This window comes from Alligator sinensis, unplaced genomic scaffold, assembly GCF_000455745.1.
Source record: "Alligator sinensis unplaced genomic scaffold, ASM45574v1 scaffold213_1, whole genome shotgun sequence".
Classification (NCBI taxonomy): Eukaryota; Metazoa; Chordata; order Crocodylia; family Alligatoridae; genus Alligator; species Alligator sinensis.
This window is the reverse complement of record NW_005842019.1, coordinates 2,296,085-2,319,896: the sequence shown is the minus strand read 5'-3', so window position 1 is coordinate 2,319,896 and position 23,812 is coordinate 2,296,085.

The window sequence follows — 23,812 nt, the reverse complement described above, 5'->3', positions numbered from 1 at the left end:
ATCTAATAACCATCCTGCACAGGTCTTTTATTTCCTTTTACAATGAGTTAGGTGTATAATGTTCTGCAAAATATGAAGAAAAATGGTGAAAGTCTTTGACTAATAAGCCATTAAAAATGCCTTTATATAAGACCTCAGGTTTATACTTAAGGTAATATAATCAGTTGTAAATTACATACTCCTCCTTTTGCACTGAAAAGAAATGTTGCAATTACTTTCATAGTGTATTTTTGAAGCTCAAAAGGCAATTGGTTAAACCAGAGAGCAGGAGTGGCAGCAGCAGCAGCCAGGCAGGGAGGTTAACCCTTCCCTCCCTGCTCCCCCAAGACAGTGCAGGCAACCACAAGTAAGCAAGGGGGCAGTGAGTGGGATTTCAGGGTTCTGGGGAGGGTGGAGGGCCTTAGGCCAATCTGGGCCAGGGTGGGGGGGTTGGGGGGATAGGGGGGACAACACCTTAGTGTAACACAAACTGGATAGCACAGATCAGAGATAATCCTGTCCTGAAGTGTCAAAACTTTGAGACACTGAAAACTAGTTTCAGATATGAATGTGTGGACAATCCAGGTGTTAACAGCTCCAGGAACCACTCAAAATTATTATGTAACAAGGCTCTTAGTTGAATGTGCACATTTGAATCTAAGCTTAACTTATGTTGGTTGAATCTGCTCATGCCAAATCATTCATGGTTTTACTTCTATGCTCAAAATATATTTAGTGCTGGCCAGCAGGCCAGGACTCTTACTCACACCAGTGGCATAAGTCATTTCATTTCTGACTGCACTTAGACAAGTACATGCTTAACAGGCTGAAACCACACTGGCTCGATTACAAAATTTCAAACTTTGCATACAGTACAACCTCATTCAAATCTAGCCAAATTTTAAAACAAAGTTTAAAGAAGAATTCATCAATATTTACCTAATCTATTGGATAATCAGAAGCTAAATGGGAACTCTGAGTATGGACAAATTATTACACTAAAATGATCTGAAGGAGTGAGACAGAACTTATAGCATGGAGGGCCAGCAGGGCTGTAGCCGCAGCCTGGAAAGGAAGGAAAATACCCACCCAATTTCTGGAGCAGCATCTTAGTCAGGATTGGTGGAGGGAGGCTGCTCAAAGGTATTTCCAGCCCCAGAGAGGGGCAGAGAGGGGTCAGTTCCCTGCAGGCCACAGGGAGAGAGGAGCAGCTGAGCATCCTGGCAGGCAGCAACTGCACAGAGTGCCTAAGGAAAGCTGTGGGAGTGACCCTGAGGCAGGAGGAGGCCTGCAAACAAGCGGCTAGTGGTAATCTCCGAAGCAGAGCTGCAGTTGAGAATCTGGAGCGAGGGAGTCCACAAGCCCTGAGAGAATCTCCGGAGTGGAGTTTTTCCAACAGAGGATCCGGAGGCGGGCCTGAAGGAAAAAATCTACAGTCACAGGTAGAGCCTTCCTGCACACAGGGGAAACCCCAAAGAGACTGTGGAGGTTCATAGGGGCTAGCACACAGCAAAGAATAGACTAAGGGATTGTTTGCCTGAATTATGGTGATTGGGAGGTTGAGCACCTGATCATGAGAAGAGGGGGCATTGCCAGAGCTTGACAAGAAGGCTGAGAAACAGCCGGGGTTTTCTGTGATTTCTTTTTGCTGTTTATTTATTTATTTATTTTGAGCACAGGCCAAGACCGGTCCCTGGAAGGGTGTACCCAAAAGAGGCACTAGGACACCCTGGGGTATGGGCAAATAAGGTTACAACAGGCAGCACTGTGACCTGACTGTGGAAGAATATTGTAAAACACCATGTAGAGAGGCTAGGCTGGGGTAATGGGGAGGTTTGGAGCCCCACAGAAGACACAGGGATCAAGACCAGGCAGGATCACTGTAGGCATTGCCTCCCAGGAATATACAGGTCATCAAAGTCATGGCAGGCAAGAAAACGTAAGATCTACTTCCTGGCAGACCTGGTGATCCAGAGCCAAGGTCTACCCTGTCGCCACCTGTAGACAGACGAGCACAGGGCAGTACTAGCAAGCCCTATAATACCTGCAGATGGCACAAATGAGTTAAGAAGACACTGGACTTACTGTAGAACGGCTGATGCATGATCCATCATTTTTCCAAGGAAATACAAACAGGGGTAATTTGCCTATATCATTCAGTTAACCTATCACAATTAGCTTTCACTCAGTGAAAGGTAAGAGCAGACAGATGGAGAGTTACTATACTTCAGCTGTTCTACGGTAGATCATGCTCTCTGTTAACTTTAATTTGATCACTTGTCCATATCGTCTGTTGGCCATTATATGAAACTGTTAAAAAGATTGTGAGAGAAAAAAGCTAACAAATAAAGCTAGAGTTTGGCAGAAATAGGAAGCCAGAAGGAGTGAAATAAAATCCAGAAGAACTGTAGAAAGCACTCACATTGTAGAAAAGCTCAGTGTTTATGACAAGAAGTTAAGGTGTAATGGAGTAAAGAAGGGGGAGGTGGCAAAGAGAATCAAAAAGGGGATGGCATAGGAATAGGTCAAGACATTTGTTAGCAGATGTTTTGACTTCTGGAGGTAAAAGCATGGTAAAATAAGAGGAGACAGTGCAAAAAGGAGCCTGAATGAAAAATGTAGTGATGCAAGCAGAAAGAAAAGATCACATCTGGAAACCATATAGAAAAAAGTAACAAGATTTGGATATGGTCTGGATGTATGGAGGAACCAAACATCACAGCATTGTCCAAACGGATAGAGAACATGAGAAGTCTTCTTGTAGACTCAGTAGGAAGGAAAAAAAAAACCTCTTCTTTTGACAAAAAGCTAATAGGAACAAAGTGTTTATTATGATCCATGAATGTAGAAGGCCCTGCTATATTAAAAGAAGGCAATGGACAGGATGGTGTGCCTTAGCTAGGATGGCTATTTAATACAATGTAGGAAAAGCCTACTATAATGAACCGCGTATCTCAGGAACACTTACATTAATAGTGTGAAATGTCAAATAGCCATCTGCCAGGTACAAACCATTAGGTCTCCATGATTTGGTACACTTTGCTATATCCATTTGATTCAGGGTGCAAATTTAATCAGCTTGGATTATGATGTGCTGCTGTGGGCATTCTGAAAAGGCTGATTTATTTTTGGATGAATGTATCTCCTGAACCATTAGAGCTCTCTTGCTGAAAATCACTTTGTATAACTAGTATTGGAAGGCCATTGATACATAACTATCATGTGTTATTTCTGCACACAAGACCTAGAACAGGCAGTATCAATGTGCTCTAATGTTTCTAAAGGCTGTAGCTGAATAGCTTTTATAATCATACACGCTGGATAATTTATTAATTTACATAATGCATTCAACTATTAAATATCACAGCTAAAAAAAGAGAAGGGAAATGAATGTAAAATGTTATGGACCAAATTCATCTCCTGCAGAAATTTACTGCTGCAATGAAGTTACACTAGCAATTCATTTGGTCCTATTTTTAAAAGGCCACAGAGCACCTTTAATTATGAACTCAGTATTTTTCCTGCATTATAAAGTACATCTTGTCTTCCAGTACTGAGCTTAAGTAACTAGGCTGTCAGCTATGCAGGCATGCCAGCCTGGGAGGAAAGTCTTCCTACAAAGCCATGAAGTCTTACCGGAGTTGTTCAACACATAGTGCCTAAGTACAGAGGTCCAAAAAGTCTGAAGTGGAATTGATTCAGTCTTCACAGGTTTTTCTAAGTGGGCAAGATTGGACTGAAAACAAAATGAACTGATACTTGTGTTTCAGTGGCCAAAGCAGGCAGAAGCCTGCACTAGGCTAGACCAGGAGCCTGGGGGCACTCATGCGTGCCTCCCATCATGCTGTATACTGCTGAAGGCTGCCGAACCCAGCCAGTTGGCAACCCATTCCTGATTGGTTGCATGACACATTCTCCATCACCTACTGTCACCCAACAGGAAGGAGAGCCAGCAGGCAATCTCTCCCCCCCCCATGCCTCCACCAGCCACCTGCTTCTCTGGAAGGTGGAGGGAGGAACCCCTGGCCTGGCACCAGCCGCCAAAGCAGGGGGCTGAATGGGCAGAGGGTTGGGAGTCCTTATGTTGGGGGGCAAGCTTTTCACCCTGCTCACAGCCCAGTGAGCCAGCTGGGAAAGCATCAGTCCTGCCCCCTTGCCAGCTGCCAGAGAGATTGGGGACCAGGAGATTCATGTCCCAGCCAGGCACTGGCCCACCCAGCAGGGGTCTGTACAGGGAGCCCCTGTGGAGGGATTTCCCCCCACCCCCAGCACAGCAAGCTGGGCTGAGAAGCTCAAGGCACACCCCCCCAGAGATGCTGGTCTGTGGTGGGGCTATCCCAACCTGGCTCACTGGGCTGTGGCTGGGGGTGGGGGGGAATCCCCCACAAGGGATCCCTGTGCAGACCCCAGCTGGGGTGGTCATTGCTGAGCCAGGAGGGTGCATTCTTCCTCTGCCCCCTGCCTCTCAGAGAGGTGGGGGGCTGTTGGGGGTGGTGGTGGGGTTGTGATTGCAGCCTGCTGGGCTGCAAGGGAATGAAAACCCCTTCTTCAGGGGCTTCCCCCCATCCCCTGTGCCATGCAGATCCTGACTAGTGGGGCTGGTGCCGAGGCGCGGGGTGTTCCTCTCCTCCCCTCAGAGAGTGTGGTGGCTGGCAAGAGGGTGAGGCTGGAATGATCCCAGGTTGGCTCACCAGGCTGCAAGGGGATGAAAAGCCTTCACCATGGGGGCTTTCCCTTCTACTCTGCACCATACAGGCCTGAGCTAGGGTGTCTTCATTGTCCCCCCTCTCCTCCCCTCGCCCTGTCCCGCTGGGCTGGCAAGCACAGGCAAGAAGCAGGCTAGGGAGCAGAGGCCTTTCTGCCTCCACTCTGTGACAGCTGGGGCAGGTCAGGCCCTGCTCTGCTGAAGCCAACAGCACAGTTCATGAACACAGTGCCTTATTCACAGATTTTGCCATTCGTGGGAGATACGAGAACATATCCCTCACAAATGGCGAGGTGTCGCCTGTATTGCAATTGCTGCGTATAGTACCATCCTTTTGAGTTATGGTTGGGAATGATGGGTAGGTAGGTGTGACATCTCACCTGCTTTACACTTCCTTTCATGAGCATAGGAATATTCTTGTGGAGCATATCCTTATAATAAATAGGGGGCTTCAGTTCTTGATACACAGGCTCCTTGAGTCCTGCATTTGTGTTATACGACAGATCTACACTGGATACATTTATCTCCACACTCCCATAGGGAGGCAAGATTTCCCCTATGAGTAGAAAAAGACACTTTCCACAAGATATTTACAAAACTGCCAATATAAGTGCAAGGAAATAATCTAGGGCTTTTGTTCCAACTTTCTCTGCATTTTGCAATAGCCAGCTTCAAGAAACCCCTGTCCATTTTGCTATTGCAAAGAATGAAAACACGGATAGGACAGATTACTATTCCAGTAGCATACAATGTTTTACCTTTGTAAAATATTCAGCATCTCCAATTTTCTCTTACCAGGCACCAAGGCACACTTGGGAAACCACACTACAGGCTTATGTCAGATGGAAGAAAACAATCTCTCTGAGGCCTTTCACAGAATAACCTCAGCTATGTAAAACAGAATATGCCATTATGAAAATATTACAGCCCTCAGGGCCAAATCAAGGCGTATGTGAAAAAATGAATATTAAGACCATACAGAAAACTCCAGCTTCAGCTCAAAGTGTAATCGCACGCACTTACTACAGCTTGCTTCCTCTGTCCTTACTGTGAAGTGGGCAAGTAGTATGGTCTCAGTGTCTCTATGGAGGTAGCAATTAATGCAAAGCTCTCAGGAGCCCTTTTTGGGCAGGGGTCCACACATATGGCAACAGGTAGGAGAAGAATGAATAAAAGTTTCAGTCCCAGATCCAATACCCCATCCTTGTCTACTTGAATTTAGTTCAAAAATTTCCTGAGAGAATAGTTTTATACTGAGATATGAAATTTTAGCACATGAAAGCTGATGTTCTTCTGCAAGGAAGTGCCTGTTGTGCTGATACTGCAAACTGTTTTCCTCAACCCTGATTCCATTTAATCTACCTGGACATATAAGGTCTTCAAATGCAGGGAATTTTGATTTTAGGAAGGTAGGAGGTGTGTATCTGTGTGTATATGTGCGTGTGCGCGTGTACACGCACGCACACCTGCACATATGCATGGTTGATCTCTTATGAATAAGTTTAATTTATTTAGCTTTCCACTATTACCTCAACTATTTATTTACTGATTACATAGCCTCCCTCATGGAGTTCATTATTGTTATAGTTCACAGGATTTTTCCTCCTAGGGAATCTGCATGAAGCTTCTTTTGGCTCTGTTACAAACTGCCTGCTGTTCTTTTCCAGGTCAGCTCATATATTGTTTGACTTGAAGTGACCCTTTCCATTGATTCAAATAGTGTAGGCTTATCCTTATGAAAAAACTAACACTTTAGAAAAATTGCTCTAGTTTGATTCACAGAGCTGTATTACTTCAAGAAAGAAGGTTAATATTCAGCCAGCATTTAAATGCTACTGAAAAATAATATGTAATTATTTAATCCTTTGGCTCCTACTTACACAGGCAACCACTACAAGTGTTTCTTTTCTGTGATTTCTTTCTTTGTATGACATTGTTCACTTATTCATATTATTCCTTTCATAGATATGGTATCTCAGATCTCTTCATGTACTGATTTAACTTCTTAACCATCTTCATTATATTGGTGATTGTCTCAAGGAAGATACTGAAGATTTAAATTAACTGCAATGTTTCTATCTATTTACTGTCTAGTCCCATAATTCTTATCCAGGCAAAACTCCCACTGCCTGCATTGGGAACTTACCCCATCTTTGGAGCATATGAGTGGAACGGAGCTACAGCTAGGTAAGTACCCCTGCTGGGACCAGAAAGGGGAACCAGTGCCTGAGGCTCTAACTGGCCTCAATCTAGCTGCTACACTAGACTAATTGGACAGCTGGCATCCCTGGAGGGAAAAGGATCTGATCCTAAAGCTCTTCTGTGTGCAGAACTCTCATTCATTTTAGAGTGAGTTTCACATATGGAACAGATCTTGGTCTTGGCTTAAACCTGATTCCTTAAATGGATGCTGCTAAAATGTAGCAACAGAGGCAGATCAGCGAAATATACTTCTGCAGTTGCAATACTATCCATCCAGAAAGGTTTTTGCTTAGTAGAATCTTATTATGTTGTAGCATCTTCTCACAGCTGAAGGCCTGTATTTATCTATTTTTGACACATGACAAACCACACTGCTTTGCTGGAAACTGAAAGCCCTCCTATCCAGTTTATCTCCCAACATTAATAGCCACTACCCAAAACTGTATTTTTGCGCTATTGTAATTCCCAGGTGTTTTGCCAAAACAGAATTCTAATCTGAGATGTGAATTAATTTAATTGCAGAATTGTATGAGTAAGTTTTATAATCTTAAAATTAAAGAACATAATGCAAAGGTTATATAAATGGCTTGCAACAACAGGAAGTAGGCCAAGCAAGTGGAAGGTTGTCATCATGCCAGGAAAAAACACTTACAGGCCATGTGTAGATGAAATAAGAAGCATGTGTGCATGACACTTTAAAGCAGGCACTGCTTTAACGGTGTTGGTGTTTGAACGCCTCGGCAGTGTATTGTGCATTCATTCCAGCCGCTGTAGGAAACTCAGTGGTATAATGTGCCTTAAATGACTTGGAGCACAGCATCTCTCCCACCCCAATCAAATCCCAATTTATTAAAACATGAGACCTTCTTTAATTTACTTCCTCCTTACATCTTTTAAAACTCTGTTCCTTTTTTTTTTAAATCCGTCCTTCAGTGGCTGACTTCTTTCAGTTCACCACGCATCCCCCATCCCCATTTCCTTTCCACCTCCCATGTCATTACCTATCCCCGTCCCATTAACTCTCCACCTCCCAGCTTCATGTTCTGGAGCCCCCAACCCATCTCTTATCCCTCCCCATACTTAGAGTAGGGATAGAAGCCTGTCCTGTCCTCTAGTAGCAAGACACAATTGAGCAAAGTATGGGAAAGTCAGAGAAGGTTTTTAGCCTTAAGATGTAACTGTCATAAACTCAGGCTGGCACTAACATCGATCAACATTTGAGCAGTTCAAAGTGCAACATGTAACAAGGCCCGAAAGCAGTCTTAGTTATGGGTATCTCCCCTTTAGTAGTTGTACAGGGCATGTGTAGATGAAATGGGGGCCCTAAATTGAAGTGGTGGGTTTTAAAAAAACACTGATTCAATTTAGGGCTGATTAAACCCCCATTTCATGCACACACACTGCTCTTCAGCAGGGAAGGGAGGACGAGCTGCCAGTAGGTGGAGCAGTCCCTGGGCTGCAGGCAGGTGGGGGCTAGTGCTTCTGTCTGTGGCAGCACTGGCCCACCCCCAGGCAACACCCACCCACAGGCACCCGGGGTAGCTAGGAATAATGAGGGAAGGTGCTTGTGGAGGCCCTACTGTCCCTACCCCAGAAAGGAAGCCCCATCTCATGGAGACCCAATCTGGTCCCCACATTGTTCCCCACCACCGCCCAGACCATGCTCCCAGAACTGTAGCCACCTGGTTAGCTGGCATGTGCTCTGCAGGCTGTATGCATGGGGTTGCATCCCTGGGGGTGGGAAGAACACACCTGCAAAGGTGGGAGAGGGAGTTGAGATGGTGGCAGAACCTTCTCTTGGACAGTAGAGCTCAGGGGGTGGAAAGTTTGTCCACACAGAACAGAAGGGTGGGGGAAGAGACACTGCATTCTGGGTTACTGGATTACTGCAACTTGAGCAACTCATCTGTGGGGAGTTGCCACACATTAATGGAACACAACCTGGGTAACACAGATCAGAGATAAATCTGCCCTGGAGTGGCAAAATTTTAAGACACCTAAAGCATGCTTTAAACTAGTTTCAGACAATCCAGGGTTATGAGTTCCGGGAATTGCTTGGGTTTTGTTAATATTTTTATGGCAGCATGAAGTCAAGTGTATGACTGACATAGTAAACACTGTAAATGTGCAATACCTGATAGTCTTCAATCACAGCAGGAGATACTGCAATTGTAAAGTCTTCCACATTTTTTCTGATTATGCAAGTACTTCAATTCACATTGCTGAGTTTTATTATGTGGAAATAAATACTGGCTGAGATTTTCAAAGGAGCTGAGGGATACTGAATTTTGGGAATATTTAGGAATCTGTCTTCTTATGCTTCTTAGAAAATTCCAGACTTAAATATACATTACACCTAAAATATTCATGACAAAAATCTCAAACACTGTAGACCATAGAACATTTTGAATTCACATGCAAATGGAAGGGCAATACATGGAGAATTGATCAATACAATATATTTTGAGAAGAAGTAAATAAATATTATTTATTTTTGAAAAGGCCATTTAAGAAACCCTTATCTTCTCAGTTTGACCATGTTACTTATATTAATTTAAATAAGGTTCTTAGAGAGTGATTACAGAATTCATCTCTAATTTGTCTCTAAATTGTCTGTTGTTTGTAATCTTTTTGGTTTTTCGTTTTATTTAATCTGTGAATTGACAGGATCAATTCTACAAACAATGCTCAAGAATCTGAAAAAAATCCAGATTTTGCTTTGTTTAACAGTGGTTGCAGTTCTTATTTTTCTGGCCATATCTAGAGTGAATAAAAAAGCAAGCAAGCAAACAAACACACTACTACGATATACTAACTGCAAAATAAATCTGACAGCTATTCAAAGGAGCTTACTAGCAGCCCACTGCCAGTGCTATAACTATGGAGCCCTGAAATATAAAAGTATTGGTTTTGCAGGAATAAAAGTTATAATCACTAAATCATCAAAGTAGAAAAATCTATAAAGATGCCCCTAGACGTTGATAGCCTTTTTTCAACAAAACCTATTTTTAAAGTTTGTGGCAAACAGCAAGTTGTTTGTTAGGAAAGTCCATTTGGACCCAAGAGGCAGCTCTTTTGAATGCTTTTTAAATTGCCCATTCTTGCACCTTCAACCCTTCTCCCATAATAAATCAGGGCGCTCACATAACATTTGAAAATAAAAACATGAAGCACATTTCTGCTTGTTAGCTCTGTGTTTCTTATTTTCCTTAAAGTATAGAATTCTCTGTTCAAGTTTTTAATAAACTGATGGGTCTAATGCTATACGACTGCATGAAGCATAATGGGAGGATTTTGTGAGAAAGAACTGCAAGATTGGAGCCTATTTCCACTCCTCCCCACTTCCTTCTCCCCAAAAGATATGATCTTTCATTCTGTAATGGTAAGATCCATTAATTCCTTCTCAAACGGACCATTAGCTTTCCTCAACAGTAACATAACCAGGGAGGGGTGATGGGGGCAACTGCCTCAGGTGCTGACTGAAGTGGGGCTGGGGGCCGGGAGAAGCGAAAATGTGGTTGCTGCTGGGAGCTGCTTATACACAATAGTGAATTGTAAATCTCTGCTTCCACTATACCCTGGACACCAGGCCACATCCCAACACTGCTGCTCCTCAAAGTCTCCCGTTCCCTTATCTATAAGATCCGGCGCTCATGACAACAGTGGGAGTCCTTTCATTGATTTCTATGGGTATTGGATTAGTAACAATAAGATCAATTCCTTTAAACTTTCCCCTTATAAACAGCTTCCTCAGGCATCATTTCCTATTGCATTTTGTCATGGTACCTTTCTGCCCACTTAAAACTGTAGTTCTTGCTCCTTTAAAATTCCAAATGATGGTTTATTTTATAGAATCATAGAAGAAAAGAGATGAAATTGATCTCCTTTCAAAACAAGAAGCCCCTTCCTGCCTTTACCCTCCATTTTATGCATTTCTTTTTCCTTCTGAGTATTGTCAGAGACCTAGCGCACACATTGTATGGGTGTGGTAAGGCTCAGAGCAAGCCAGAAAGCTGAAGTGGCTTTCTGTAGCAGAAACCTACAAACTGCATTGACATATTGAATGAGCTCAGTGTCACTAAAGAAAACAAAAGAATTAAAATATCCACTTCAAAGACTGTAAATATATCCTAGTGCTAACCTAACTCACTTACTGTCCCCAGTAGCCTTTGATCCTCACAACCTCACATTGCATTTTTAATATATTTCTTACAGTGCATTTTTATATTTCATCTGTCTCATCTTTACCATGTCATTTTGTATTTTATACTTTATACGTTTAAACCCTTAAGGAAAGTAGTCCCTGTAGAATGAAGTTACACCCTGGGCCATTGTTAAAAACTGCATTGAAATTGTAATTATAAAGTGATAATATCTGCTATATTGGGCTGGTTTCTTGAGTGAATGTGAGTATGAGTCAGTAGATAATTCAATGACAAACTAAGACCCTCTGGCTGTTAACTGACTATGGCCTAGCCAGAGGAACTTACCATTACAAAACTCTACTCTACAAGCCATTTTAGGCTACTCAAGCCAAGGAACCGATTTCTGGAACTGAGCACCCACCCTATTCCTATTACTATTCCTGTAACCTATGACAATACAACCATTGACTCAGTCAAGTCAAGGGTGGACTCCTGAAACTGCACCATGGTGTGGAACTCCAGTGACTGTGACTGACAGCTGTCATACATTACTCAAGACCCACATGGGACAGCGACCTCTGGATTTGAGCAGCCAAGATGAAGCTGGAGTATCACGCAATTCTGCCAGAAAGGGATAAAAGGCAGTGAAGCATGACCCTCAGTGGCACCCCTTCATCAAGCGCCCGACCTACCAAGACACAAGGACAAGCAGGGGACCCCCTTCTGGAGCAGACATTGCCCTGGAGGAAGCTGACCATTGACAGCAGACTCTAGCACCCGATAGGTATAAACCAACATTACTGCTACACTACTATTGCAGCAATTGTGTGTGTATGTGTGTGAGCGTGTGTATGTGTTTGTCAGTGTGTGTTAAGGTAGCCAGTACCCCTCATAACTCAAAGTTTGCATTTATGATTTTATTAGTAACTTCACACCCCAGCTAATACATTAGAATTTATGATGATGCTGTGAGTTGGTGCTTTGTTGCCAACACTTTAATTCATTCCCCAGCACCAAGCCCAGGTCTATGATCCATAAACCATTCCATGATTGTTCTTCATCTAACTTGTTTTTCAAAACCTCCAATAAGGAACATTTTGGAAACTCATTATGTCATCTATTCTAGTGCTTAAATGTACTTGTTGTTAAACAGTTTCTCCTAACATCTAGCCTAAATCCCCTCCCGCTGCAATTTAAGTCCATTTACATTCTTCCCTGTTTCTAAGGCAGAAAGGAGAACAATTTAATACCTTCCTCCTTGGCAGTAATCTCTACATATTTGAAGACTGTTATCACATTTTCCCTTATATCAAATCTGTACATATTTGAAGACTGCTGTCACATCATCCCTCAGGCTTCTCTTCTTTAGATGAAACAAAATCCATTTTTTTCAATCTTTCCTCAAAGGTCAGGTTTCTAGACCTCTGATTATTTTTGCTGCTCTCTGGACAGTCCCCAGGGGCTCCACATTGTGTTTGAAGTTTGGTGCCCAAAACTGGGTACAATATTCTATCTGAGGCCTTAACTGTTTGGAATAGAGTACAGAGATTAGTTCATGAGTCCTACACATGCCAATCCTGTTAATACTTGTAACCATGTGGTATTGCTTTTTTGGTAAAAGCACACCATTGTTGATTCATTCACATTGTGATCCACTAGAACCTCTGGACCCTTGGCTGCACAACTGTTATCTCCATTCCATTTTCTTTTTGTGCAGCTGACTATTCCTACTTAAGTACAGTACTCTGCACATGGCCTTACTGAATTGCACTCTGTGTATTTCAAACCATTTCTCTGTGAATATTTTTTTCAAAATGATTTTGAATTCTAATCCTGTCCTCCACAATGCTTGCAGCCCCTTGCTGGTGGGTATGCCTACAGTTTTAATAAGTACACTCCATCATCCAAGTCATTAATAAAAACTTTGCATATCACCAGACTCAAGACAGCCCCTGAAGAACTCCCTTTGATATATGTTTCCAGTTTGACTGGGAGCCACTAATAACAATTCTTTCAGTGCAGTTTTCCAAACAGTTTTGAAACCATAGTAGGTTTAAGGCAATTAGAGTTTCATTGTGTTCCAGTGCTAGACGCTAACCTTTCATGGAATTTTATTTAGTTTACCTGTTTCAAAATAATTACAAAACATATTTGTGATTACCTGTGAAGTGCTATTTTGTCAGAGGTCTGAAAGTGATGCTTGTCAAAGTCTGAATACAGAGTTCCTAGATGGTTTCTAAGCAAATTTTTCCCAGTGAGTGATGAAGATCATTTAATTATAGTAGTGACACATGGTAATACAACTGTTAACAGGAGATTATGTGATGCCATTAATGAATCCTACCACTCTTGTGCAGGATAAAATAATTTTATAGTAAAGAAACATAAGGCAAAATTTCTATCAGGAAAAAAATTACATTCGATCTTAAAGTGAATATAAATTTCAAGTTGAGCAACACTTAGTTCCACAAGCAATCTGTTCCTATTTAATAGTACTCTTGAAAGAAAAGATACTATACGAGGCCAGTAATAGGGCAGAATCTAACTCTAAGAAGGTTCAAGCAATGAATCAATTATCCTGAAAAATAAATTTGACGTTTCAGTGTAAAAATTAATAGAAAAACAAACAAAACCCCAAGTATTTCTTTAAAATAAAAATACATGATGTTGTATAAAAAAATGTTGTTTTGCACATATAACCTTCCCATGTGAAGTGTTCAGAGCTAGCTGAAGGTTACGGGGAAAAAATATAAATGCATTTCAATTTTGCCTCTGCAAAACTGCACCTTCTGTTATTTCTGAGCATGTTGCATGTCATTAGCATATATGGCTGACTCGTTAGACATCTAAGCAATACCCATTGTGCCCACAAAACAGCTGCACACTTTTTCAAAATTATAATTTCAAAAAAGAATAACCATTGACACGATCCAAATGAAAATTAGGTAGTAAGATACCAGAGTAGTGTAGCACTATTTGCAGTATATTATTATTATTATATTGCTTGTGTTACTGTTACAGCGACTACACTACACAACTATGCAAATCCATTATGCGATATCCTAGTCAGGGTCCTAGTAATACATGGTCCCTAGCATAAAATGCTTACATGCTAAATAGCCCAAAAATAAATAAAAGGTAAGTATTCTTACCTCCATTTTACAGATGTAGACCTGATCCAAATCACGTGTCTGGGTCAATCAGGAAGTCTGCATCAGGTAGGAATTGAACCCAGATATAATGAATCCTAGTTCAGTTTCTACTCTTTCTTTTAGAGCAGGACAAATGTTTATATGGGTATTGTTTTATTCTCTAAAAAATGAAGTTTCTGCCACCTTGAATTTAAGTCAACTAATTTTGGGTGGAGAAGAAAAGAAATCTGGAGTTAGATTCACAAAACTGAAAGAGGAAGATATTCTCTTTTATTCAACAGCCCAGTTTCTAGATCATTAATTCAGGATCAATCCCATCCTCTTAATCAGACAACAAATGGATCTGAACCTCCCAGCCAATTATCCTAACCATGGGTCTATTTGGTTTTATGAAGGGGGATGTGCAGCAATTTTATTTTCTCTGATAAAGATTTCCCATTTGACAAAAAAAAAAAGAATATTAATTGAGAAAAAAAAATGAGATAGTGAGAACGACCCTCTAACCTGGTAGTTGGAACTTGTACCTATAAGGGGGAAAATGTGGGCTCCAGTCCCTTTCCTGTTGACTTTTATATAAACAGATGTTTTTGTATAAATTAGAAGAGTGTTAAATTAACATATTTATATCAATTTACCTCTGTGTAAAAAAAGATCTTGGTAGTTAGAATATTTTACTAGGAGATGGGTTTAAATCCACTCAAGCAGAAGAGGAAATTGAACCTTAGTAAGTGCCCTAAGCACTGGCATTCTGAAAAAGGGTAATTCCTCCTGTAGCAGTTTTGCAAGTCTAGCCTTTCTTATGTCTATTAACAAGTGCCAGGAACAAAATGGGATTTTTTCAGAAAACTGGGGGATATATTTGTTTTTTGTTTGCTTGTTTGTTTTTTGTTTTTTTAAGGAAAACTGCATTTTTTCAATTCTGTCTTTCAGCAAGAAATATATAACAACATTCTGGGTCTAGGCAGATAGTCTCTTTTTAGTTTGGTGGCAAAAATCACATTTGAAAAACAGCCACTCCTGGAGAAAATTAGAACATTAAAGATTCTGAGTATCATCCCAAGCAGGATCTCCCAGCAGGTGGACCCGGCTCTCTCATATGAAAAGGTTGCTAAACACTGGCCTAGAACAGGGGTACTCAACCCCTGGCCTGCAGGCCAAATCCAGCTAATGGAACTGTGTCATCCAGCCCATGAGGCTCCCCATGGGTCCAGAAATATGGCAGTGGGGGAGCAGTGACACCACACCCCTGCTGGCATATTTCCAGCCCATGGGGAGTCCTGCGCCCTGCAAGTTGAATTAGGTACCTGATCCCAGTGTGCAGAGCTGGGCAGGGGTGGTGCCAGGCCCCCAGGACCCAATCCTGATCCTGGCACATGGGGCTTAATCCAACCCATGGACCAGACCTGCACAGTCATCTGGCCTGTGGGACCAAAAGGTTGAGAGCACCACTGATCTAAAATAGTTAAGACAGTTGCCTTTGCTCTTTACACTGAGATAGAGAAGAAATAAAACAAAAATGGAGAAAAGGCATAGTGAGGCCAAAAGGAGAAGGAAATATATAATTTATAATGCCCTTGCATCTCTGAAATAATGTTATTTACAAACAATTGACAACAAATACATGAAAACAGATAAATGCCAACTTTTATGCACAATCAAGAATGTCTTTGCTTATCTAGTTCAGCATTTCTAAGTCATAAATCAATTATTTGCTTGGATATTTTAAGATTAAGAAAACCAAGTCAGTATTTTCAGGAGACTCACCTGGCCCTTCAACATACTCCAAATGAACAAGTAAGGGAAATACTTCAGAAATTACAGTAATTCAAAATGCATGTATCTACTAAATGAGTCACATAGCTTCACTTCACTGAAAATCCTGAAAGAAATAATTATTTAATAGATAAGGCAAATTGAAAGAAGATATGGAGGTCACAGCATGTCAAGAGCATTATACAAGGCCACTAATTGCTTAAAAATCAGGCTAATAGCAAAACTATCCTGTGATAGTCTAGTAATCAAAGTTTCAGAAAGGAAGTTCAGCAGATGAGTACAATCTGAAAAGTTTCCGATTTTTTTACACAAAATGGGCTCCTTCATTATCTTTTTGTGAAAACTGATAACTTTTGTTCACAGCTCCTCAAAATTTAGTTTTTAACTTAAAGTACTTCATCCCAAACCTGATTTTTTCAATTCTGAAAAGCCTCATGTTCATCATTATAGTTGTGGTTTGGGTCCTCTGTGACCCCTTTCTCCTGTATGAACAGAGCGTCTCATTGGTTCCATTTCCCATGATGCACTAAAAAACATGCAGTTCCATGACAGACTCTAGTTGGAGGTTCACCACAGATAATAGCTGGCCTATAAAGGCAAACAGAAATACAAAACACCTGAGTGACTATAACCACTACACACCACAGGGGCATTTTTTAATCTAAAGTTTTGTTTCTAGTTTTTCACCAAAATCTTAATATTTTTCCTAAAAAGAAGACATTTTCCAACCAGCTGCAGTAGGCATCAAATTGCCTACATGAATCTGGTACTTGCTTGTGCTTGAAAACCAAGACCATTTTCTAAATTTATACTAGATAGACCAGGGGAGGGCAAAATACAGCCCACAGGCTGGATGTGGCCCACCAGGCCATTGTACCTGGCCCATGGGGCCCCTATAAAATTAGAAAAGTATTACCTGCTAGTGGTTGCCTGTCTAAAAGCTGATGAGGCGCTGGTGGCAGAACCCAGCAGTAGCAGAACCCAGTGGTGGCAGCAGCAAGGCCCATCTGGCCCTGCCCCACCCCCAGCCTCCAACCAGAAGCTTCTGCCTAGCAAAGGCTTCTGGCCTGGTGACCATGGAGCTATTCTGTCCACTCTCTCTCCATCCAAGAGTGGAAACTCAGATAAGAGTGGGTGAGGGGAAGGGAGGATCACCGGCTCAGCATGAGCCAGCCCAGCCTGGCCTGCACCACGCAACACCTGGCTGTATGGCTGGGACTGCAGGATGCAGCAGGAACCAGCCTGGTCTAGCCTGGCTCAGCCCCTACACTTCCGAACTGACTCCTGCTGCACTGTGTGGTCTCACCCATGCAGCCAGGAACTGCATGGTGCCAGCTGGGCTGGGCTAACTCCTGCTGCATTCTGTGGTCTGGGCCATGCAGCCCCGAACTGTATGATACTAGAGCTATCCCAACCCAGCCAGCACCATGCAGTTTCAGGCTGCATGGCCAGGACCACATGGTGCAGCAGGAGCCAGTCAGGAACCATGGGGGCTGAGCTGGATCCTGCTACATTCTGCAGTCCCAGGCATGCAGCTGGGAACCGTGCACTGGTGAAGTGATCAGCAGGCAGGATGGGGAGTGGAGGTGGCTGGTGGGAAGGTAAGGAAGTGGCAGGGGAAGGGCAGCAGGTGGTGGGGGTAGTGGCAGCAAGTGGGTGGATGGGAGAATAGGACCTATGCTAGTGCCCCAGGGCCAGGATGGGCAGGAGCCCAGGGCAGGGGAGCAGGAGTATGGAGCCCAGGCTGGCAGAGGCTCTATGGAGCTAAGCTGGCTCCACCCCTCTCCCTGTTGCGGCTCGCCAGGGCTGAGCAAGGCCAGGGGTCTCCACTTACCATGGGCCATGAGCACCTTAAGGCTTTGCCACCTGCTGCTGCTGGTGGCAGGGCCTATGTGCAATGAGGGAGGGGGACATGTTTGTAGGGGGGTCCCACATGCACCCTCCACCATACACATGCACCCACACTCTTCATGCACACCCCACACCCACACCTCTTCACACAACCCTGCCCACCTTCCCCCTCTACAAAGGCTACAACCTGCCCCAGTTACCCTCCCCCACACACTCACATGCCCCCACAAACTCACATGCATACCCCATACATACACATCCCCCCACAAACCCCATACTCACACCTCCACACCTATCCACCCCCCAACAAACCCCCACACACATCCACACATATACTCGCAGCCCACATACACATGTACCCACACACAAACCCACAGCCCCCATAAACCCTGTACCCACCCATTTATACCCCCCACAACCCTCCATACCCCAACACAATATACAAAAGTAAGACTTCATTTTAAGCTATCATGCAATCACCTCTATGAAACTATGAAACTATGTATATTATATAAACACACATAAATCAGGACAAAAATATTGTCTGAAATCAAATTAACGTATGTTGTATTAGATATTTGATTTTTAGAATATAATTTGGCTTTTTTCCAGTTACAAAATGGCAAACCCCCTTGCCAAAAGGAGCACTTCCACGGGCAATCGGAGGGACTTACGGTAGCAAAGGTAAGGGGTTAGGAGGCAGGACTTCTGTTTCCAAGATGGCAACCAGGGGGCAGGGCCATGAGCATCCTGTCAAGCAGCGGGGCTACCCTTGCGGCCCTCAACAGTTTGCCAAAACTTGTTAAGCGGCCCTCTAGTCAAAATAATTGCCTGCTCCGAGAGAGAGAGTTTCTGAAAAGCAGCCTTCTATTTGTTCATTAGATTGTACCTATTCAATCATGAAGTATCAAATCCTAGTCCTGGATTTGTGTGGGTAAAAAAAACAAACTCATAGTATTTTTACAAAAAATTCAGAACTACTAGGTATACTAATCAGTACAAGCTGACAAAATAACTTTTTCATTTACTTGATTTATTTTTAGTTTTACCAAAAATATGTTAAATATTTGAGTTTTTATTTCTTATTTTATATATTTAAATATTATATTTCAATATATTTCTTTATATTTTTTTCCCTCCATCCCTCTCTTCCTTTGCCACTGAAAAAGAATGAAGAGGAAAATGTAGCAGCAGAAAAACAATGAACTAGACTATTAAAAAATTAAAAATTAAAAAAAAAATCCCACCTGTGAAAAAAAATCCACATAGGAAGGAAAGGAAAAAAAGGAAGGAAAATAGGACGACTGTTGCCATCACCTTTCTGTCCACTCCATGCCTAAAGATATAACTAAGTGTTGCTTGCTTAGGTGTACAGTAAAATAGCCCTGGTCCCAGTCTCTTCTTAGTTTCTAGCAGTGGCATAGGTAATAAATGCTTGAAGATACCACTGCCCCTTAAGACTCAGCAAAAGCAAAAGGGGACTGGAATACACTTCTGGGCAGTGTTGGGAATAAGATTTTCTAGGCATAATTGTGATGTGAATATCCTTCAGCAAGCAGCTGCAGATTTTTTTACTTCCCGTTCATATCAGAAGCTGATTAGATCTTGATCTTGGAAGGTACAGTGTATTTCCAGCCAAGTCTTAAATGGTTTGTTGAAGCATGGCCAAAATACCCAGCAATGTACAAGATGAAACCCAGTGTAGAATGAGAATACATTACAGAGAAGGGCTGCTGCATCTTTAAGCATTATATCAATTAATCTAAACACTTTATCCAAAGCCAGTAAATTCATAAGGAGGGAGCTGGCATTCTTTGATTAGCATATTGCTGCACATTGTAAAGGATGATGAGCAGCTATGATGCTATATACATGATAAATGATGATAATGTAGAACTCTAACTGCCCATATTTATGTCAACCTATTTAGTGGTGATGAACAAGAAAGATGACTTAAAATCATTGACTGTACTCCATTATGGTAAGCAATTCATAATCAAACACATGTCCACATAAAAAAATCTGTCCTCAGAAGCTATATTTATCCCCCTTCTCATTTACAAAAATATTTGTAGTACTTAAAAGATAATCTTCTCACTCACCCCTACAAACAGATAATCAATCTATGCAATGCCTCCAAAGCTAAAAAGTGATTGTGTAGCCAAACTGAACTTTGTGGAGAAATATTACTTAATTGCAAGTGAAAACATAAAAGGAAAAATGGGAGCAATATAGGTAGGCTATAGAGATAATGAACCTTTTTACCTCTACTATCATTTGCAGTCTTGTGCCTAACAGCCATGAAGGGGATAGTCTAGTTGAGGCACAAGACTGAGACTTGCAACTTATATGTTGCTTTTAGTTCTGTGCTTCAATTTTTTCATCAATTTAATGGGAGTATTTTTTCCCCTTAGCCTATTTGGAAGTTCCTCAGATACTCTGGTAATGAAGGTAATAGGAATGCCTATAAATAAAATCATACATTAGAGATTCATTCTGCCATTACTTAGTTCCATAATTTCTTAATGCCTGAAAATCAACCTCATTTGAAGTAGTGCCATGGCTACAGACCTGGCAAGGAAAGTTCAAATAGAGCAAAGCCAAAAAATACAGAAAAGCTGTGGTAGAGAACAGCATCTGCGAAAGGTGAATATGGTGGTCTGGATGATGTGGATGACATTATTAATTTACTCAGAGGACAGGGTTTGGAGAGGGAATAAGCAATTATTTACTATCCTGGCTTCACTCATCAGCTGTGCGTTGCCCAAAGCAATCAGCGCACTATTGCTAATTTTAGTTTGTTTTTGTGATGTATCATTCCAGAAGGTCTCAGTTTGGAGGCAGCATCTGCTTTCCAATGAGGTCATTCTTTTTAATCAGTTTTGCCAGTTCGCTTAAGAGGCATAACAGGGGTCAAGTGACTTGACCGAGAGCATACTCTAAGGCTTAGCTCAGCTTGGACATGAAACTAAGATCCTTCTGGCTACCAGGTTTTGGCATTACCTCTACTTCCTCTAAGGGATTTAATCAGCAGTGCTGTGAACCCACATGGCCGCTTCCCAGTTTCATTACAGAATGATTGTTTATATTGAGTGTGTCAGCCTGTGTCATGAGAACTTGTAATGATAACTGAAATAACAGCTAAAAGGCAGGACCTTTCCTTTTGCAGATGAATACTGTCATGATAACAGGATGAGAAGGAGAGGTGCATGTTTCCACAGCTGGCCTTAGAGAAAATGGCATCCTCAGTGAACTTGTATTTTGGTGCCCCTCCCAACCCCCTCCAAGTCACTGGCACTGTGTGTGTGTGTATGGAGGGGGTGTACACAGGGTGTGTGCGAGGGTGTAAGGGGGGCATGAGGGGGTGGTATGTGTGCCCAGTGGCTGTAGGTGGCAGGAGACCTCATGAACTATCATAGGACAGTGCATGTCTGTTCACCCTGGATGCTGACCTGGTGCTGGATGGAAGGACTGAGCAGGCAGTGGCAGCAATGGGGGCTCAGCATGGGGCATCAGGAAGAGCAGGCAGGGCTGCCTGCACAGGAGGCCTAGGACCAGGGGCAGGGTGTGGTTGACAAGTGTCTGGCCAGCAGCTCCATCCTGACCCCTTCCCTGTACCTTTGATATGAGTGTCTGTTAGAGGCTTGTTACATGGTAAATTTGGGTGGCTCCTAGATCTCTTCATCCCTGGATTGTCCATACATTAATAACTTTAACTGGCTTAAAGCACTCATTATGCAGCTCAAAGTTATGCCACTCCAGGGCAGGATTATCCCTTGATCTGCACAACTCACTTTCTACCAATATGCCATTCAAGTTGAAGGTGCAACTGCTCAAAAGTCCAAGCTATCACTCTGCTGGTCAAAATTTGTGTGTCTCACAGCATAAGGTCTTACAAGGTCCTTAAAGGCAGATGACTGACATAGGGTTACACCAGCAACATACTAGTAGAAAGAAAGGAGGGGTGTAGCCAGCATCAGTGCACACAGACCCCTGACAATAGCTCTGTATATTCAGGGTGAAATACTCCTGCTCAGACAGCAGATATGTCTGCTGTGCTCTCCTCCATCTGTCTTTCAGTGCTACTCCAGCTTTTTTTTTCCCCTGGGACAGAACTTTAAGCTGCAGCATTTTTATGGAGAGCAAAACATTTTTATGGATTTTTATGGACAGGCATTTTTAGGATTTTTTTTTTTTTTTTATGGAGTGTCCATAAATTCATGGACAGTTGGAAACCCTGGCTTCTTTATCTTCCCTTCCCTCCCTTCTGCACTAGAAGAGCATACCTATCAGTGGACACTAGGAAGTTCATATTCCAAATGTTCATTATTTTAGCCAGAGCTTGGGTCAGAACTGTTTACTGAATTGTATTATAAATAGTATAATGCTGTTCCAGCATCTGAACATCCATGCATTTTTTTAAATCCAAGTATAACTTCTTTCTCAAAAAAAAAAAAAAGAAAGAAACTAAAGAGCACAAACTCTAGAAACTCTTTATTTTATTCTTTATTGATTAAATTGTATGGTTCATATAAATGATTTCCAATAGAATGGACAAAGAAAAGCAACAGCAAAAGATATAAAGACACAATCCATACTGCATTCCAAACTCCCACAGCTATTTTGCATTCCAGTGCTCTCATCCTACTCCTTCCAATTTCACATCTGATTTTGCATCTTAACCAGTAGCTCCCCAGTTTTACAATACTACATATTGAGGCTTCAGCTCAAACCCTTCTACTAGACCTCTATTAACTGTCAACTGTAATCACACTCATGCTTATGAACATGCTAATCCATGCTGTCAGCAGGGTCGTCCCTGGGGGCGGGGGGGTCAAGCTGGGTGACCGCTCTGGGCCCTGCACTTTGGGGGGCCTCATTGAGCTGGGTGGGATGGTTGCGGTGACTCCGCAACACTGCTGCTGACTTCGCATCCAGCCACTTACTATCTGTCCCTCATCACCACTGCTGATAGTGTCAACAGCTTTTTTGAATCCAGGGTGCATGGGATTGGTTTGGGGGTGAGGCCCCACATGGACTGATTTTCCCTGGGCCCCGCACCCTGCTGAGGTTAGCTCTGGCTGTCAGAAATGCCAAAAAATTCAAAAGAAAATTCTGCTTTTGGACATTAGAGGCCTGTGTTAAACCCCACTAAAATCTTGCCATTTTCTTCAAATAATTCTGAATTTAGTTTTAGGTGAGATAGTACAGTAAAGCTTAAATAAGAGCTTAAAGACCATAAGCTTAAAGGCCATACAAGCATGAAAAATCAGTAACTAATTTCTGTGAAAGGTCCCTGTACTAACATTTAATCATTGTACAGATAACTTAATTTCCATAACCTATTTCAGAATAATATTTTTTTAACTACATTCACAACTCTTGTTGCATATATCTGATAACTTCTCTTTAGAAAATAGTATTTAAGTAAAGCTGGTAAGAAAGTCTATCTCTTCCTCTTGTCAGATTTTGACTTTCCATTGAAAATAGGAAGCCAACAAAGAAATGGAATAAAAAGGTTTTAGAATTTACCCAAAACGTTTAAATACAATTTCAAAATACTCCATAGAGGAGAAAGAAGCTGGCAGAATTCAGGAATTTACATGATGAAACAACCCACATTTCTGTGAAAAAAAAAAAAAAAATTCTAAATTACTGATGATATTGAATTTTTTCCAACTACTCAGTTGTTCTAATAAAAGATATCACATCTACTCAAAGAGCCTTGCCTGACTGATGATATTGATAGATTTAATATTTACAGTAGTGCATGATATGTTACAGAGGGCTAAAATTTCAAAAGTAGCCTCAGATTTTTCATTTGCAGTCTTTTTTGCACATCAAATTGGTGTAGGTACATCAGTCTATAGAAATACAATTTCTGAGTTCTTTTCATAAATGCAAAATTTTATGAACGCAAAGTAGAAAATGCACATTTTGCTATAAGGCATCTTGGTAATATGGAGCACATGGTATAATACATTTAAATAATAAACAGATAAAAC